This window comes from Giraffa tippelskirchi, chromosome 14 (genome assembly GCF_054371585.1).
Source record: "Giraffa tippelskirchi isolate mGirTip1 chromosome 14, T2T-mGirTip1v1.2.pri, whole genome shotgun sequence".
Taxonomy (NCBI): domain Eukaryota; kingdom Metazoa; phylum Chordata; class Mammalia; order Artiodactyla; family Giraffidae; genus Giraffa; species Giraffa tippelskirchi.
The window spans coordinates 20871396-20889767 of record NC_137288.1 but is presented as its reverse complement, the minus strand read 5'-3'; the positions used below and the strand labels follow the sequence as shown (position 1 = coordinate 20889767).

Below are 18372 nucleotides of genomic sequence, written 5' to 3'. Positions count from 1 at the left end.
TTCCATGGACAAAGGAGCCTGGCAAGCTACAGTTCATGTGGTTGCTAACAGTCGGACACGACTGAGGAACTAACAGGTTCATTTTAATTCTCAGCAACCTGCATGTATTCTGTGCTTGGCCAATTAATATATTTTCTACACATATGACACAGTTTTCAGTGATAAGATACTGATTTCCAGATGCTTTTGTAACTTCAGCATTTGCTTTCTTGAGCAAGCCCAGGGTTAGCAGTTACCAGGTGATGACCAGAATTAATCAATCATTGTGTTCTTGGAAAAAAAAGAAAAAAACCTAAGCAGATAATAGTAAACTCTTCATTGTATAATTATTTTTTAGTATTTTTCTTTTCCTTCCTGTCCTTTCTTTCATTTCTTCCTTTTTCTTTCCTTTCTTTCTTATATTCTTCAAGGGGGTCACAGAAACATTACACTTGCAATGGCCAGAGGAATAATATTTGGTGCTTAATTTCCTATTTTGCAGAATAAACCTAGAACCAACCACAAAATAGCCTTTCAGCACACTTACATATCTGATCAGTAAATATTAAGTGGGTAAAACTGTACTTGCCCCAAAATGTGGGACAATTTGCTTTGGAAACTTGAGGTTCTTTCTATATAAGAAAAGCAACAAAGTTTCTCAAGATTGAGAAATAAAATGAAACAAACAAAAAGATGGGAGAATATATTTTAGCCTTTTATTGATATTCTAACAATATAATCACATTTAAAAATATTCCAGCTATTCAGAAATAGGGTTGACTAAATTAAAGTGTGCCAAACAGAAATTAAAATTATGAGTTGGTTCTAGTTTTCACTTTGCTAATCTCCATTTCTTCCTTTTTCTCCATTTGACTGACTCACAAGCAACAAAAATGCATTTCTTTTATCTTTCTCTGTATTGACACAGCGTGGACTTGTAACAGGAAAACCAAAATCGAAACTTGGGAGTAAGATGTGACTGAAAGAGTTCCAATGTCCACATTTAAATATGGATTTAGTCATAGCTCTCTCTCAGATGAAGGGTTCCATATAAAGAGGCTGATCGGTAACAGATGCACCGTGCCTAGACACTGCTTGTTTCTCCCAAACACACTGCCTCCTTTAGGCTCTGCTAACAGCACCTCACCCTGATGCAGAGAACAGAAAGACTAGTTTCACAGGGTTCTTTTGCCTGTTATCAGTCAATGTAACAAGCCTTTAGCACTTTGCTCAGTAAATCAGTCATTTCCATACATGTTGCTGTTGTCGTTTAGTCGCTGAGTCATATCCAACCCCTTTGCGACCCCATGGACTGTAGCCCATCAGGTTCCTGTGCCAGAGGGATTTCCCAGCCAAGAATACTGGAGTGGTTACCATTTCCTTCTCCAGGGGATCTGCCCAACCCACGTCTCCTGCACTGCAGGTGGATTCTTCACCACTGAGCCATGAATGAAGCCTAATATGTTGAATAATAGTAAAAATAAATAATATTTTTCTTACACACTGTCACTCTTGCAGGGGCAAAGGTATTCCTTAACTTGCCTTCCTTATAATGCCGTAGGGGCCCAGTGAAGAGAGCACAGGACTGCCTAAAGACTTTTATACTCTGGGGCCTTCACAAATGTATGCTGATGGAGATACTCAAGGTTGCAGTTTGTTTCTATTTAAGATGAAGATGACAGAGAAGACAATGACTAAACTCAGTCTACTGTGAGCGAACCACTCATCCACCTGGTGATCTGCAATTGTTCCCCGCATTGCCCCTCCAATCTTCTCAGGCCTAGTTTGCCATCAGCACAGGAGTGGAATATAAATGACTCATCTTTCCCTTCCAGTACAAGTAACTTTTCCCTTCCTTTCAAGTAACTTTGTAATCTATTTTCTTTTTTCTTTCACATCATTTTACTTTAGAATTGAAGTAACTGTCTGTAAGATAATTATTCTCTGCCATAATTCTATATGTATTTTTTTAATGGATTTAGTTCAGAGACTTGTATTTGTTCCTCTTTCTTCAAAACTAAATATTTCTCATGCTATTCTATGATCATTTTTTTTTCCCTTTTAGGCTGAAGAAATCCTTAAAAAAATCAGAATCCATAAAAATCGGTGGTCTCCTTTGTGGGGGATTTTATTATGTGTCTGAAACCATACTAAACTGTGAGTTATATCTACATTTATGCTTAGATAAGATGTTTGACGGGTTGTATGTTATAAATTCTCTGCAGTCAGTACAAATTATTCTGTAAACTCATTGAAGGAATGGCTACAAAACATGCATCTCAATTGGGTGATCTCAACGGCCAAGTTTGTTGGGCTCAAATCATTAAGTTAAAGTAGCATATAAAAAGACGGCCTTTTCAGAGGTATAAATGATTACTAAAGTGTCTTATAAATTGTGTAACTTAGATCCGGGATGATTTTTAAAGAACCATATTCTAGACATAAACATTCATAATATTAAAAGACCAGGCTAACTTGGGTGTTATTTTCTCGCAGAGTAAATTTTATAATTTCCAGAGAGGATTCCCCCACCATATTTTTTTGACCTATTTTTACAAATTATTCACAACAATTTACATTGGCATTCATTTTTATACTTCTGTTCATGTGGTTTTGGCCACTTCCTCACATTAGAAAGTAAGCTTAATGAAGGCAAAGAGCCGATTCACTGGAAAAGACCCCAGTGCTGGGGAAGGTTGAAGGCAAAAGGAAAAAGGGGCAGCATAGGATGAGATGGTTAGATGGCATCACTGACTCAATGGACATGAATTTGAGCAAACTCGGAGAGATAGTGAAGGACAGGGAAGCCTGGTGTGCTGTAGTCGCAAAGAGTCACATACGACTTAGCGACTGAACAACGACAAAATATTTTTCCTTCACAATTTAAAAACAAGGAGTTACTGAACCTGTATAAAACCTCAGATGATGCACAAGTTTTAAATGTTGTTTAAATTTATCACAGTACCAGAAAGCAGGACAGAGTTTAAAGATGATGGATTCGTGGTGTTGGGGATGGTCGACGGGGATCTTCCTGAAAGTAAAAGAATGTTGGCGTGTTACTAGTAGTATTCAGCAGCTTGATTGCTTCCAATAGGGCCCCTCAGCTAAACTGGAGGTTTGAGATTAGCATTGCGGTTGATAAGAAAAATAAGGAAGCTCCTTGAATGTCTCAAGGAAAATAAAGGTGACCACTTAACCCTGAGATTTATAAATCTTAAGAAAGTAAAGGAATAAGAAGATAAAAGGAAAAGAAAAGAAACAAAGAAAAAGAAAAACCAAATTAAGAGAAGCCAGGAATTAAACCTGAGGCCTAAGTGAGTGTAAATAATGGAAGAAAAGGCCAAAGAGAAAAGGTGAGCTTTGTGTGGTAGTGCTTTCAATAAAACATCTCCTAAGGATGAGCCTCATTAAAGGACCTCACCTAGCTGTTGCCAGCTGTGGAAGTCTTGTTTGCAAATTGCTGTGTTCTTTACCCTCAAGGGTGATGAGGAAGGCAGCATTCCTGGTGAGGGTCCTGCAGAATCAACACATGCAATTGCTCTCAACTCCCCCGTGAGTATTTATGAATGCTATTATTTTGTTATCTCATCACACCTCTAGATAATGTAGATTATTTCTTTATGTCAAAATGTTTTTGTGTCAAAAGAGGATGGCTGTTGTCCCAGCTGTCACATTCTGATAACTAACTGCTCACTGGAATACCCTTGCCAAAGCCCTTTAGCCTGGCATAGTGTGAATCATTGTCAATGGCATTTAAAAATCTGTTGGAAAAATAATATATGTTGACTGTTCATCAAGTATTCCAATGAACTAAGATTATGTCTTATCTTTGTGAATTCAATTATTAATTGATCAATCACTTTGCCCTAAAATAACTGATGGTTTAGGATTTTCTGTGCCTCCAAGGAAATTAAATGCAAATCTCTGTCAGTCATCTGTTCACAAAGGCTCCTTTAAGGAATCCACTGGAATACAAATGGAAGGCCCTGCAGCAATTTTGGTCTGCTGCAACTCACTCTTTCTTATTTTATTTTTTTCTTAATAACCTCTTCTTTAAGGTGCCTATTTGATTTCTCTCTGACTTTTCTCCCTTAAAAAGGAAATGTGATTCCAAGGTAATATATCAAAGTACTTAACACTGATACAAATTAGAGTTCTGTCCTTTTTCTTTTTTACACAAGTTTCTAGTGGATGTAGGCTTTGAGAAGCCTGAGGACAGAATGAGCTTCGAAGTCTCAGCTATTTGGGACTTCAAGAACAGAAGTGTTCCTCCCTTTGAGATTTTTCTTTTAAATCATAGGCAGAGAGAAATAGTCATTCTCTGAAAATCTTGAATGACCAGTTTTGGAACTTTTTTTCTCCCCAAACCCTCTGGTGCAGAAAAATCATTTAAAATGAATATTTTGCCTGCAATACCTAAACTATAAAATATTTTAATTTTTGATATAGCTTATTCTACTGAATGAAACTATCTCCATCTTGGGCTTTCCAGGTGATTCAGTGGTAAAGAATCTGCCTGCCAATGCAGGAGATGCAGGAGACGTGGGTTCAATCCCCGGGTTTGATCCCTGGGTTGAGAAAGATCCCTTGGAGAAGGAAATGGCAAGCCACTCCAGTATTCTTGCCTCGGAAATTCCACAGACAGAGAAGCTTTGCAGGCTACAAAGAGTCAGCCTCAACTCAGCACACAGCACACATCTCCATACTAACATTATATTCTATATCATCCAGTTAGTTCTGGTACATGCATTGCCCCTTCTCTTTGTCATTGCAAAGGAAGATAGCAATGAAGGAACTTTCTATTCTTTTTTCATTCATTCATTCAAAATATTTACTTCACTCTCCCCAGGTCAAACAAGGTACAGATTTTATTATTTTAATGAAAACACTCATCTTTGCCGTTTATGAATTTACAGTCTGTTGGGGAAGACTCAGTTACTATTCAGCTCTGTGATTTCTGTGACTATTAGTGACAGCACCTCTGAGCCAGGAAATTTCTGACTCAGAGAAGAAATATTCAAACCCATATGACAGCAACATCTTTGCTATTAATATATAGGCAAATCCTTTCCTAAAGTCCAAATGAAAAAGTAATACAAAAGGGCTCAAATATTTTGACAAATCATCACTCTTTTGTTAATCTCTGACCTACCCTGGACTCTTTTCCTCCTAAAATACCATGTAAGATTACCAAATATTACCAGCTCTACTCAAAACATTGCTAATATCTTGTGAGTCATATTTCTCTGTGGATCCACGTAAAGTTAATGAACTCCCAAACTTCACTGTTTGTACCTCTTTGTCACTTTATTTAAACCTAGTGCCTGCTTACTCTTGTTTGCTGTCATTTCTCAAACTTGAGTCTCTTCCCATCACTCACTGACAAATACTGTTAATACTAATGTCTCCATTTTTCTTACTATCCAGTTACTTTTTCATTTCAAGAGATTTAACATTCATTCCCATGACACTTTTCACAAGTGTAGCCTCTCAATTTCTTGGTGCTTTCTCCTATGACCTGTCCTTGAGCTGAAATGTATCCACGTACGAACATGGTCCCACTTTGGAGTCTGTAGACCTAGTAACACCTAGAAGTATTCCTAACAATCTATTCTCTGTGGGTACCTTTATTTTTGGGGCTTCCCAGGTGACTCAGTGGTAAAGAATCCACCTGCCAAGCAGGAGACGCAAGTTCAATCCCTGGGTCAGGAAGATCCCCTGGGAGAGGAAATGACAAGCCATTCCAGTATTCTTGCCTGGAGATTCCCATGGACAGAGAAGCCTGGCAGGCTACAGTCCATGGGGCCAAAAAGTGTCAGACATGATTTACGGACTAAAAAACATCAACAACCTTTATTTTCACAGTCCTTTAGAATTACTAGACAGGATACCTGTTGCATAAACAAATTAGCACTTCTAGTCCAATGACACTTTGATTTCTTTTCTTATTAGCCACTTTTTGCTTTCACAGTCCTGGCCATCCCATTTCTTTTTTTAATCCAAGACTGAATCAGATTCTATCAAATTGCCTCTTTGTTTTCCTTCCACCATGATGCTTGGGTCAAAACCTTATACTTGCATTGAGTCTAGCTGCCTGTTTTTCCCTGTCTACAGGGTTTCAACAAAGTGCTGCTGAAGAGATATCATAAAGTCAGGCTGAATCTATCAGCTATGAATTCATGGTTTCCAGCTCATCTTCACTCACAACAGATGATTAAAAAACTACATCACAGATAAAAGGGAAGGGTGGGTCAATTTTGGATCTTTCTTACTCAACATATAGCTTACCAACGTGACACCTATTTTTCCCACCATCTTCCTGTCCTTGTTGATGTATGTCTGTTCAGACTCTCTCACCTGCCTTTTGAATAGAGTACGGCTTAAAAGCTGTGGACTTCCCTGGTGGCTCAGAGGTTAAAGCGTCTGCCTCCAATGTGGGAGACCTCGGTTCGATCCCTGGGTCGGGAAGATCCCCTGGAGAAGGAAATGGCAAACCACTCCAGTATTCTTGCCTGGAGAATCCCATGGACGAAGGAGCCTGGTAGGCTACAGTCCACGGGGTCGCAAAGAGTCGGACACGACTGAGCGACTTCCCTTTAAAAGCTGTGGAGTCAGCATGGGTTTGAATCTTCACTCTGCTACTTAACGCCTAATTTCAATGGTATCTGTTCAATGGCTCTGCTTTCTCACCTTTAATTATAAAGACAAGTGATAAATATCATTGGTATTGCCATTGTCCCTGTTTCTGAAGGTCATTGACTATTCCTCCTGGTGAAAACTAATACATTTCAAATATCTTTCTCTTCCTTAATTCTGTCTTCCCCAGATGAGTTTGACTGCTATGATTGCTTTTCAGGTTAACAGAAGGTGATCTCTTTCCTATCCAACCTTAGAGACAATTTCTGTCCTATCGATTAGTACAGTTGGCTACATTGACTTGTGCGGTTTTTTGAGACAGTTTTAAAACACACTCTCCCTCGAGCACCGAAGAACATTTTCTCTAAGACTTAACATGGCTTATAAAGCAAGTTCCCACTTGGGACAGTTTCAGATGGATATTTATTCAAATAAAATATAAATGAGTGAAATCCTCTTTCAGAAAATTAGAGTTGAAAAAAGCAACTGGCAAAATCACCTTTCTCATGTCAGATAAGATTATGTAGGGAATTTAGTTTCTCATAATGAAACAGAGCAGGACCCCATGGTTCTTGCCCCCAGGATCCTCAGCCTGCCTTTTGTTGGCAGAAGAACTTTCGCGGAAGAATAAGTTGAATCAGAGAAGTGAGGAAATGAAGAAACAAAGGAAAACAGTCCAACGGGTCAATAATAATAGTTTGGTTATTAAACACAGTCAAGGACCTTTAGCTCCTTTTCAAGGGCTATAGGTAATATTCAGAGCCATATCCTGTGAGCTGTCTTATAGAACAGGCCACCAGGTAGAACAAGGTAATGACATGATGACCAGACCGTGCTGACAACATAAGCTGCCACAATTCTGAAAGCTGGCTTCAAAGAAATGGGAACAAACTGATCCCGGAACTGGAGATGAAGGGTACTTAATCAAAACGACGCTGGTCAGACCACTATGTGGCCAATTTCAAGGTTACTGTCAGAGCTGACTGTGCTGTTTCTGCCTGTCGGCCCCTCCCTCTGTCTATAAAAGCTCTTGCTCCCTGAAGGTCAGTGCGAAGGAGTCAGCCTTTGGGCAGGAGTCTGCCTCCCTACCTCCTCTCATTGCCCGTCTCTGCGATAAAGCAAACATTCATTTCCACCAACCTTGCCTCTTCACGGACTTTAGAGCTGGGAGCAGCTGGACCCCGCTTCTGGTTGCCGTTTTTGGCGCTCATGTGGCTCCTCTGTGTTCTCGCGATATCTCGGTCTCCGGCATTCCCCGGCAGGACTGTGGCCATGACAATGCCATGAGATGGCTGGGCAGAGCCTTGCTGCTCGCTTCTCTGCTCTTGGCTCGCTGGCCTCGGGAGGGAGATTTGGGGAGACATTCATAGCAGCTGCCGAAGCCATTTATTTCAAGGGTCCTCCCTGTTTCTCTCCTACTGGGCACTGACTACCAGCTGACATTTTTCCTTGGAAGAACGGAAAGATTCTTCTGGAAGCTCCAAGACCGAGTAAGTCTGCGGGTGTGCGCCCGGCTAACTTCTCTTTTGCGCACGAAGTATTTTGATTTGTATCTGACGTTGAGGACATTTTGTGAGCACACAGTATCATTTGGGCATTTTGCCAATCGGTTGTGATGTGTGTCTACCAGGGAGGGCCATTTGTGAGCACTGGGAGGCATTGGGGCATTTTGCCAACTGGTTGTGATGTGTGTCTGACATTGAGGACCCTTTGTGTGGGGAAGTAGTCATTTGGGACTCTGTCCTCAGTCATCCTCTTGGTGGATCTGGACAGTCTGTCTTCTGGTGTGTGAGTTTATATTCCATTTGTGTGGTTGGTATCCTTGTCTTTTGTAAAATAGGAAACTCAGGATCATTTCATTAGAAAAAGCTTAGCAATGAGATTAATAGTAAAGAAAAAGAAAGATTTTTTTTAACGATATATGACAACAGTATTCTACACCGTTAACTTATTAGGGACATGGCTTTGGCTGACAACAATGCTATTCTTTTAAAGATAATACCTTCATCCCTCTTCTCTCTCATTCTACTTCTGTATAACCTTTTAATTGAAAACTACTTACATGAATAGTCTTCTGTATCCATTTCAAGATATCTCAAACTATAGCTTGATTTACCTTCAAAAATCAACTTAATGATTACAAAATAGAAGTATCCTAGGAAAGTGGGAGAGGGAAAATGAAAAACAGTGACATTGGCGCATGTAGTTTATGTACTTTCTCTGAAACCCATGCAAATGTTAATAATACTCCAGTACTTGCTCATTCATTCCCCAGGCCAGTTTCCCTTGTGATGGGCTAAATGCAGTTGTTCAGAGGGTCTGGTGACCTCTAGCAAGTAGAGCAGCCCTCTCTTCTGATGGATTCACCCATCAGAATGTTTCATAAATATTTTCATATTATTTTGCTTCCGAAAAAGATACATCTTTCGCATATCATTTAGTGTCATACAACAATCCCCAGCCGTTTTGGCACCAGAAGATGGTGATGTGGAAGATAATTTTTCCATGGACTGGAGGTGGGAGGGAATGGTTTGGGACAATTCAAGTGCATCACATTTATTGTGCACTTTATTTCTGTTACTATTATATCAGCTCCCCCTCAGATCATCAGGCATCAGATCTCGGAGGTTGGGTTACTCGTAGTTAGTAAGCAGTTGGTGTTTTTTGGAGGACTTTGTAAATGTTAACTAATTAAAGCCTCACAATCAGCCTACATGGTAAGAACTATTAGTTTTCTTTTCATGCATAAGAAATTGGAACCCAGAAATGTTAATTAATGTCCTCAAGGGCCGCACATCATTGGTACTGTCTCCAGAACTGATATCTAGTGATCTTTTAGGCAGCTCTACCCAGAAATCACTAGAGTCACCTTAGGAGACCTGATATACCACATATGAAGGATGCTTTGTCATGTGGTATTTCAGGTATAGATTTTAATTTAAATGTCAGTGTCTCAACCTAAATAGATTGTGAAGTGTGGTTCAATCTATATTGACCCCCAGAATGTCATGTTTATAATTAATAATCACCAGAGATACAGGCAAGTTTAATAGTGGGTTTCTGCAGTCTGTAGGTGGATTTTTGTCATCTACCCTAGTTTTCAGTGAGCTAAGCGTTTACTTGAGGACAACATTCCCCTATAGTACTTGGTAAACATGAATACAAGTGTTAAAATATAATCATTTTGTCACCCTACCACATACTATCTTATTTTATCCAAGTTTAAAACCAAATGAATTGCAGCAGTAATGACACCATATGGCAAACAAAATATTATAACAATTAATATTGATCCTTACTGTTGTTTAGTCTCTAAGTTGTGCCCAACTCTTTGCGACCCCATGGACTGTAGCCCACCAGGCTCCTCTGTCCATGATACTGATACATGTACTACATATAAATAAAAGTAGGAATATGTAGAAAGTGTCTTGAGCTGTCTATTTATTGTGCCTTTCTTTGTACTATGGATAGGGCTTCCCAGGTGGCTCTAGTGGTAAAGAACCTGCCAACAATGCAGGAGATTTAAGAGATGTGGGTTTGATCCCTGGGTCAGGAAGATCCCCTGGAGGGCATGGCAACCCATTCAGGTATTCTTGCCTGGAAAAAATTCCATGGACAGATAAGCCTGGCAGGCTACAGTCAGTGAGGTCACAGAGAGTAGGACATGACTGAGTAACTAAGCATGAACTACCTTCATTACTGGACTTAACTTGCACTAGAATAGCCTTACTACCACTCACTCTTCTTTGGGAAATATCTGACTTCTTTCAGAAGACCAGTGACTTGATAATCTGACAATCTAATAGTATTCCTGTTTCCAACATGTCCATTTATGATATCTTACATTATAGTGAAGAGAATTTTATAAAAGCACATGAACTATATTTCAAGATATCATGGCTACATCACTAGTCCTTTACTATTATTAAATCATGGCAGGAAATGTGTCACAAGTCTGGAATCCATCACTGACACTTCTTTTTTCCCATAACCTGCATGACCAGTGGAGCATCGAGTCCTGTTGATTCCTTCTCCTGAGTATCTCTCAAGCGTCTCCTTTTCTCTGCATCTGCACAGCCACCATATAATTCAGGCCGCCATTGCTCTTCCCTGGATGATTAGAACAGCATCTCACCAGTCCTTCTAAACCTACTGGGGAGTGGATTCAGCGAAACTCATGCCAGAATTTCATTGTAGCAACTGCTTTTCTTTGAAATATTGTTTTAAATGTTGTCATCTTGTGCTTTTGCCCCCTTCATGGTGGGCGAGATTCTCAGGGAATTATGACAGTGAAGACCCCATGGGATAAGTTCTTCAGAGGTGCTTGAAAGTTTCCTGATGCCAGGGTCTTCCAGTCAGTGCATTTCACCAAATTTACACAGGTCTAGGAAAACGGATCTGTCAGTCTACCCAGCAATGAAATGATGGGAAGATGAAAAGCTGAATTAAGTCTATGACCAGGTGAATTCTGAAAGACGTCAGGGTAGAAAATAGCTGTCATAGAGATAGAAAATCTCAATGTTCCAATTCTGAATCCTAATAAATGCAGCTAAAGAAAGATCAGATAAACACTATTTATTTGCCAGCTATGCCTTGGACCTAAAGTATTTGCATCTTGAATATGACAGACTGCATAAAAGAATATCTTAAAGATATTTATCAGTATTTCCTATCAGTGAGAACTATACTTATAAATATTTATTGTATTTCATATAATAAATGAGTATGAATAAAAAAGCAATAGAAAGACTGCATCTATATACTAAATTAACAATATGTAAATTATAAGCAATCATTTAAAATATATCACATATTTTCAATAGATACATAATAGAACAGGTTTCAAAGGTGAATTAGTTATGGAAATAATTATAGTAAGGGGTTTATGCACTCATTAGAAAAAAAATGCTTCTGAAACTTTTATGAATTTCTGAAATACATGGGTAAATCAGGAAAGCAAATATCATGTATTCAATCACAAAATATTAATAAGGCATTCATTACACACCATTCATTGTTAATGTCAATGATAAAACAATCAATGAGAAATGGCCTTGCTCTTGTAGGAATTCAACGTCCCTTAGCAGAGCACCAGACAATAATAATCATTTTTGGAAAGAGTCACAATAACAAAAAATAAAATTCTGACTTAAAAAGCTGTCCTAACTTTGGGAACATGCACTCTCCAAGGCTTAGTGGCATTGCTGGAAAAAGTTCAGTAATGTAGAGACCTTTATATAGAAAAATCTCATTTTGAACCTAATGGAATTTCAGACATGGATAAATTTTTAAACCAAACATTTTTGAAAATAAAACTTCAGATGTAAAGGAGGATAACTGGATCATTTGTGCACAGTTGCTCAATCGTGTCAGACTCTTTCGTGACCCATGGACTGTATCCTGCCAGGCTACTCTGTCCATGTAATTCTCCAGGCAAGAATACTGGAGTGGGGTGCCATTTCCTACTCCAGGGGATCTTTCCCACCCAGGGATTAATCCAGGTCTCCTGCATTGCAGGCATATTCTTTACCACTGCACCACCTGGGATCATATATTTGGCAAATTGAGAAGAGAGCTGTTAGTTCAAAGTAAGTCTAGGTACTTCCTCCTAGGACTGATTCTCAGTAAATATGCATAGTTTAGGCCTAAATGTAACACTTAAAATTGCAAACAGCTATGACAACATATCTAAAGAAAATAAAAATATAACATACCAATTGATTAAAATGCCCCTTTTTTTTTTAAGTTGTATAGGTTTGTTATCAAAACAGGAAATGTACATTTAAAAAGAAAGAAAAATCTATGATTCTTCAGTTCCCAAGAGTCCTAGGATCTCTTAATGAAACTCTATCCTTATAATGTTTTTTAAATTCTTCTTTCCTTAGTAACTGGGCTGAAATTCTCTATTTGATTCTATTTGACAGAAGTGAACGTAACAAATGAAAGGCAACAAAATCATAAAAGACCTAATGATGCTGAATTATTGTTATGTAGCACAAAGGTTATCTAGATCTTTAATAGTATCTTTTCTCCTATTTTAATCAAATCATCAGTCATGTATCTAAGAAGATCATCCATGTGAACTGATAAAATATAATAGTTTTACAGTGAACATATCAGACAATGCCATAGTGACTTTCAGCAATACATAATACAATTCCTATCGAAAAACACACCAAAATATTATATGTTGATATCTTGATGTTAACCAAAAATGCTTTTTGTTCCATGAAATCATAGCAGATTACTTTTTCCATCATAAGCATTATTTTTACTCTACCTATTGATGACATAGACTACATCTGCAAGAATAAACAATGGAGAGTTTTTTGGTAGTAAAGCTGCTCATTTTAGTGTTGATTGAAGTCACAGGTTGGACATGACTGAACAATGACAACAAAAGCCATGGAGATGGGTACACACAGCAGTTACCTTTTTTAATCATGGCTCCCAGGTTTTTAATTATATTTGCAATTTCCTTTTTGCATAATTAGCTCTTTTCCTACAACGAACACGGAGAGAGTTAAAAAATAAATCCCAAAGAACAAGCAGACCGAAGGAGGGAAATTTTCATGCTGTTTTCATCACCATGATAACTCTTCTTTCCAAAATTCTATCTTATTGTGTCTCTTCTTTCAGTTCTTGTCATTCTGTCTGCCATGCTGTGTCAGGAAGATAACCATAACTCATACTGAAATATATGAAGAAATTTCTTTAGCCTCAGCAAAGAATAAAGAATCATACTTCTCAGAAAATGAAAGAGTCATAAACAAAGAAACAAAAATTTGGGATCAGTCAGCTCTCTGAATTTGTGCTCCCAAGTTCTCATTAATTGGGTCAGTTTATCTGCTGCACCTGATATTTCAGCAATTAATGTTTCCTTTCAGGTTAGTAATGCAAATACAGACAATAGCTATTAAAATACATAAAACCTAGATGGGAAACTACATTAACATCCTGTTTACTATTAACTTAATTGAGGTGTGTTTTTTTTTTTTTTTAACTTTTTGCTGTCACTAAAGGATAAACAGGTGGACAGGAGAATGCTGACACTGGACTTGCAGGCAGGTGTGGATAAAGCTGTTAGATACCATTTAACTAAGAATGAGATTCTAGGAAGGAACTCATGGGGGAAAGGGCACTTGAGAGAACCCAGAGATGAAAACAGTGTCAAGAGAGATTTTATCTACACAGTCATTGTGCCAAGAGAGACCTCCACAACCACAGAAAAAGTCAACAGTCTACATATCAAGCAACATTATTCACAATTTAAAAGCCCCTAACTGCCCGGGCACGCTCTATATTTGATTTTTTTAGAATTTCTAGTTGAAAGCATCAGGTATAGTATTAGCTACCATTGCTAAGATTATTTATGATTTTATACTCTTTTCAGTATAACTTGTTATCAATAAAGATCCTCAAAAAGTCCTAATTGATTCTGTTAGTGTGGACTTTAAAAACCATCAACGTATTCTTATTAAATACAGAAAAAAAAATCTAAATTCTTATCATGACATCTGATATTTTCCAAGATCTGGCCTTTGTCCATATCTGTAACCTTGTTTACAGGCTGTTTTTCATCTAAATTTTACTCTAATCTAAACCCATGATCGTAGAATTCCTCATCCAACATACAGCAGTTTGCTTCAGTATTTACATATTATCTCAAGGTGTTACTTCTTCCTCGAATAGCTCCCTTAGTTTGATGCCTAAAAAACACTTCACATTCTTTAGAGTTAATAGGTCATTTTTGCTGTAAATCTTTTCATGGCCGTGATCATTGCCTTTATAAAACTCTCCCCACCCCCAGCAACTACCATGTGTATGCTTAGACCCTCAGTCATGTCTCTTTGCGACCCCATGGACTGTAGCCTGTCCGACTCCTCTGTCCATTGGGATTCTCCAGGCAAGAATACTGTAGTGGGTTGCCACTTCCTTCTCCAGGGGATCTTCCCAACCCAGGGATTGAACCCAGGTCTCCTGCATGGGTTTTCAGACAGATTCTTTACCGTCTGAGCCACCAGGGAAGCCCAACAACTGCCATGATGCCTACCATATTCATTTTCACTTAATTGCTTAGATGTTTGTTTCTTTTTCCTACTCTGCAATTAGGGCAGGAATAATACCAAGTTCAGGGGCTTCCCTGGTGACTCAATTGGTAAAGAATATGCCTGCAATGCCGGAGACTCGGGTTTGGTCACTGGGTTGGGAAGAAGGTCCCCTGGAGAAGGAAATGGCAACCCACTTCAGTATTCTTGCCTGGAGAATTTCATGGACAGAGGAGCCTGGTGGGCTAAAGTCCGTAGGGTTGCAGAGAGTCAGACACGACTGAAGTGACCGAGCACACGCTGGATGTTGCTGCCACAGCCACTGCTAAGAGGCAGGAGTGAATTGCCCTATGCCTAACCACTTACTCAAAACTCAGAGCCCTGGGAGATGTGTGTAGGATAGAGCGGTGGTCATGCCCACCACTCACTTCACTAGGAATCCCGGAGAGAAAGAATTGGGTGTTCCTGTGATTCCATAGAGAAAGGAGAGCAAGTAAGTTTAATGCTCTTTAAATACCAATCAAAATCAGAGAGGAAAATCTCCCCCAAATGAAACTGATATGTTTGTGAGCTGTGAATGCAAGCTAGACAACTCACATAGGCAACATCTATTATATTGACTATCACAATGAAATTATTCTATTAATTTCATTGGAGAATTTTTCATCCTATGATTTCAAAATTCAGTAAACTGTTGTATTAGACTTTCATCACAGATTTGTTCATATCCTTTTTTGATGACGTATTTATAGACAGTGTAAGAAATTTTAATGGCAATATTCTACACTTATTCACAAGATTCTTTAGCAGAATAAATGTGAGATTTTTAAAATTAAAAAGAAATAAACATCTATGAAGCAAATAAGGAGTTTTAGAGATAAAATCCTCTGGGGTGATTGGTAATCATTACTTAATGTGGCCCATCAAAACAAATAACTGAAGAACATAGTTATAATTTTATGTGACTAATGTAAGTATGTATTTCTATTGAAGAAAGAAACTATATTTTGAACAATAAACTCAGTCTGACATTCAAGGAATCATTAACTTCAAACCTCAGGCTTTTCCTGAAATGATAGGCCTTTCCAATGGTAAGAGAATTCTAATGAAGGGAATGGAAATAGCAAAAGAAATGACATTTCATGTCATTTTCCACAAAATTTCCTCTGGACCCTATCAAATAAATGAAAGTAGAAAAGAATGATATGATTCCAGTCATTCAACTCATCTTAGGTATCATAGTATCTCAACAACATATTTATTTTACCATGAAGCATTTCGTAAAACGTATTTTTCTTAGCATAGAGATATGTCTCAGAGTTTTCTATGCTATGCTATGCTATGCTAGGCTATGCTAAGTCCTCCCCATCATCAAAAACAAACGAGAGGAAATTTGCTAAATAATTTATTCAAAAACTGCTAAATCTTTCAAAAAACTACGTAGTCATTGATATGTTTATAAACTATTGAATTACATGGGCATATGCTAACATTTGAAATAAATATTTAAAATACATATTACAGAATAATCTCAATGGTATAATCTAAATGTGTGTGAGCCTTGTATATTTCAGTCAGTTCAGTCACTCAGTCGTGTCTGACTCTTTGTGACCCTGTTGACTGCAGCACGCCAGGCTTCCCTGTCCATCACTAACTCCTGGAGCTTGCTCAAACTCATGTCCATTGAGTCGGTGATGCCATCCAACCATCTCATCCTCTGTCGTCCCCTTCTCCTCCTGCCCTCAATCTTTCCTTTGGGGTCTTTGGGGTCTTTTCCATTGAGTCAGTTCTTCGCATCAGGTAGCCAAAAGTATTGGAGTTTCAACTTCAGCATCAGTTCTTCCAATGAATATTCAGGACTGATTTTCTTTAGGATTGACTGAGTGGATCTCCTTGCAGTCCAAGGGACTCTTAAGAGTCTTTTCCAATACCACAGTTCAAAATCATCAATATTTCGGCACTCAGCTTTCTTTATAGTCCAACTCTGACATCCATACACGACTACTGGAGAAACCATAGCTTTGACTAGATGGACCTTTGTTGGTAAAGTAATGTCTGTTTTTAATATGCTGTCTAGGTTGGTCATAACTTTTCTTCCAAGGAACAAGTGTCTTTTAATTTTATGGCTGCAGTCACCATCTGCAGTGATTTTGGAGCCCCCCAAAATAAAGTCTCTCACTGTATATTTGTATACCATTTATATAATAATAAATTGGGTGTATATTTAGGTTTACAGATGTTTAAATGTTCACAGTAAGTAAAACATCATGAATTGTATCAGATCAAGAGAAGAAAACTGAACTCTATTTTAAAAGACAAATTTCATAACTCAACACATATTATTGAATTTAATAGTATAATTTTTCCATTCTAGTTTAAACTATGAAAAGTATACCAATATTCTTATTAGATAGCTTTTTGTAACATTAGGCCTCTTGAAAGCACTGCTGCAAATGAAATGTTTTGACTAAAAATTATTCTCACACTGCTTAAACAAATCAAATTGTGAGCACGTTCCTTTGAACAGTTTCTTTAGACAAATCCTTTGAGTGGTTATTACCCAAAACTTTGTATAACAGTTTATTTTTCCCTGTCAAATCAAACGATCATTACCCCTGAGAGAATTAAAGTAAGGCAGTTTAAATAGAATTATCTTACTAAATTTCATCTCAAATTTTAAAGAAATTTCAGATTTAAGAATGCTAAACCTAAAATAATAGGATTGTAAGGTTGCAGCCTATTGTAAAATGCTACCATTAATGTAAAATCCTTTCTGCAGTTATTATTTTCCATTCATCACTTTTTAAAAATAAGTTATCTTAGATATACTTTACAACACCCAAAGCACACACAGCTCTAAAGGCAAATATTCTTCAAGGCAAGTAGATTTTGTTAACTTTTTAAAAAAGTTCTGTATTTTTTAAATCTGATTTCATTGAATTATTTTAAACTGTATATGTGAGTTTAGACCTCAGATTGTCGATGTGATGTCTAAAAAAATTATAGGGTAATAATGGAAAATATCCACAAAAGGTTTATTGTACTTATATTTTGAAATTTTTATTGGAGTATAGTTGCTTTATCCATAAAGGTTTTGAGGGGCTAAGTTAGTTAAATACAGGCAAAACAGTTTATTGCACAGGCCTTATCATTGCTCTCAGATCCAATAACTAAATTGGCTATTATTATTATTGTCATCATCATCATTATTTAAGTCACTCTCTACAGTTGCTTAATCATGCAATGATCCTTCTGCTAATACTGAGATTTACATAAATAAAGTATATCTGGTTTCTTTTCCTACAGTGAAAGTGAAAGTCACTCAGTGGTGTCCAACTCTTTGTGACCCCATGGGCTATACAGTCCATGGAATTCTCCAAGCCAGAATACTGGAGTAGGTAGCCTTTCCTTTCTCCATGGGATCTTCCTGACTCAGGAATCAAACCGGGGTCTCCTGCATTGCAGGCGGATTCTTTACCAACTGAGCTATCAGGGAAGCCCCTACAGTAAACTGTCGCAAATGTAATTCAATGTTAATTGCATTTCCTACCATAGAGAACACTTTCTAGATATTAAAGGAAAAGTAAATGTATTTACACCATAATAGTAAAATGTGAGCTTCTAAATTCAAAAAGCAGGATAGGCCTTATTCTTTATTCTCTGCAGCTAAAAAAGGGGGAAAAATGCTCTTTACTGTGGAAACTCATAT

The 18372-nt window shown here is 37.8% G+C and overlaps 1 protein-coding gene and 2 long non-coding RNA genes across 4 annotated transcripts in view; 2 read left to right on the top strand and 1 right to left on the bottom strand.

Annotated features, from left to right (window-relative positions):
- Nucleotides 1–7837, bottom strand: part of LOC145534646 (uncharacterized) — a 74866-nt gene extending 67029 nt beyond the window's left edge. Inside the window, exons 1-3 of one of the 2 annotated variants that reach the window (XR_014074839.1) lie at nucleotides 7705–7776; nucleotides 3401–3493; nucleotides 2914–3010 (exon numbers count right to left, since the gene is read on the bottom strand). The gene's annotated coding sequence lies outside the window, so the exon portion shown is untranslated. Of the gene's footprint in view, nucleotides 1–2913; nucleotides 3011–3400; nucleotides 3494–7704 lie in introns of those variants that run through there. The other variant, XR_014074838.1, reaches the window with a different exon arrangement.
- LOC145534654 (uncharacterized) lies at nucleotides 2019–7821 on the top strand. The gene is made up of 2 exons (XR_014074848.1): nucleotides 2019–4594; nucleotides 6483–7821. It is a non-coding gene; the product is annotated as an uncharacterized LOC145534654 (long non-coding RNA).
- Nucleotides 7838–7875: 38 nt separating the features above from the next.
- The window catches only part of LOC145534648 (uncharacterized), a 28351-nt gene continuing 17854 nt past the window's right edge, over nucleotides 7876–18372 (top strand). The window contains exon 1 of the long non-coding RNA XR_014074842.1: nucleotides 7876–8105. This is a non-coding gene — a long non-coding RNA (uncharacterized LOC145534648). The remainder of the gene's footprint in view (nucleotides 8106–18372) is intronic.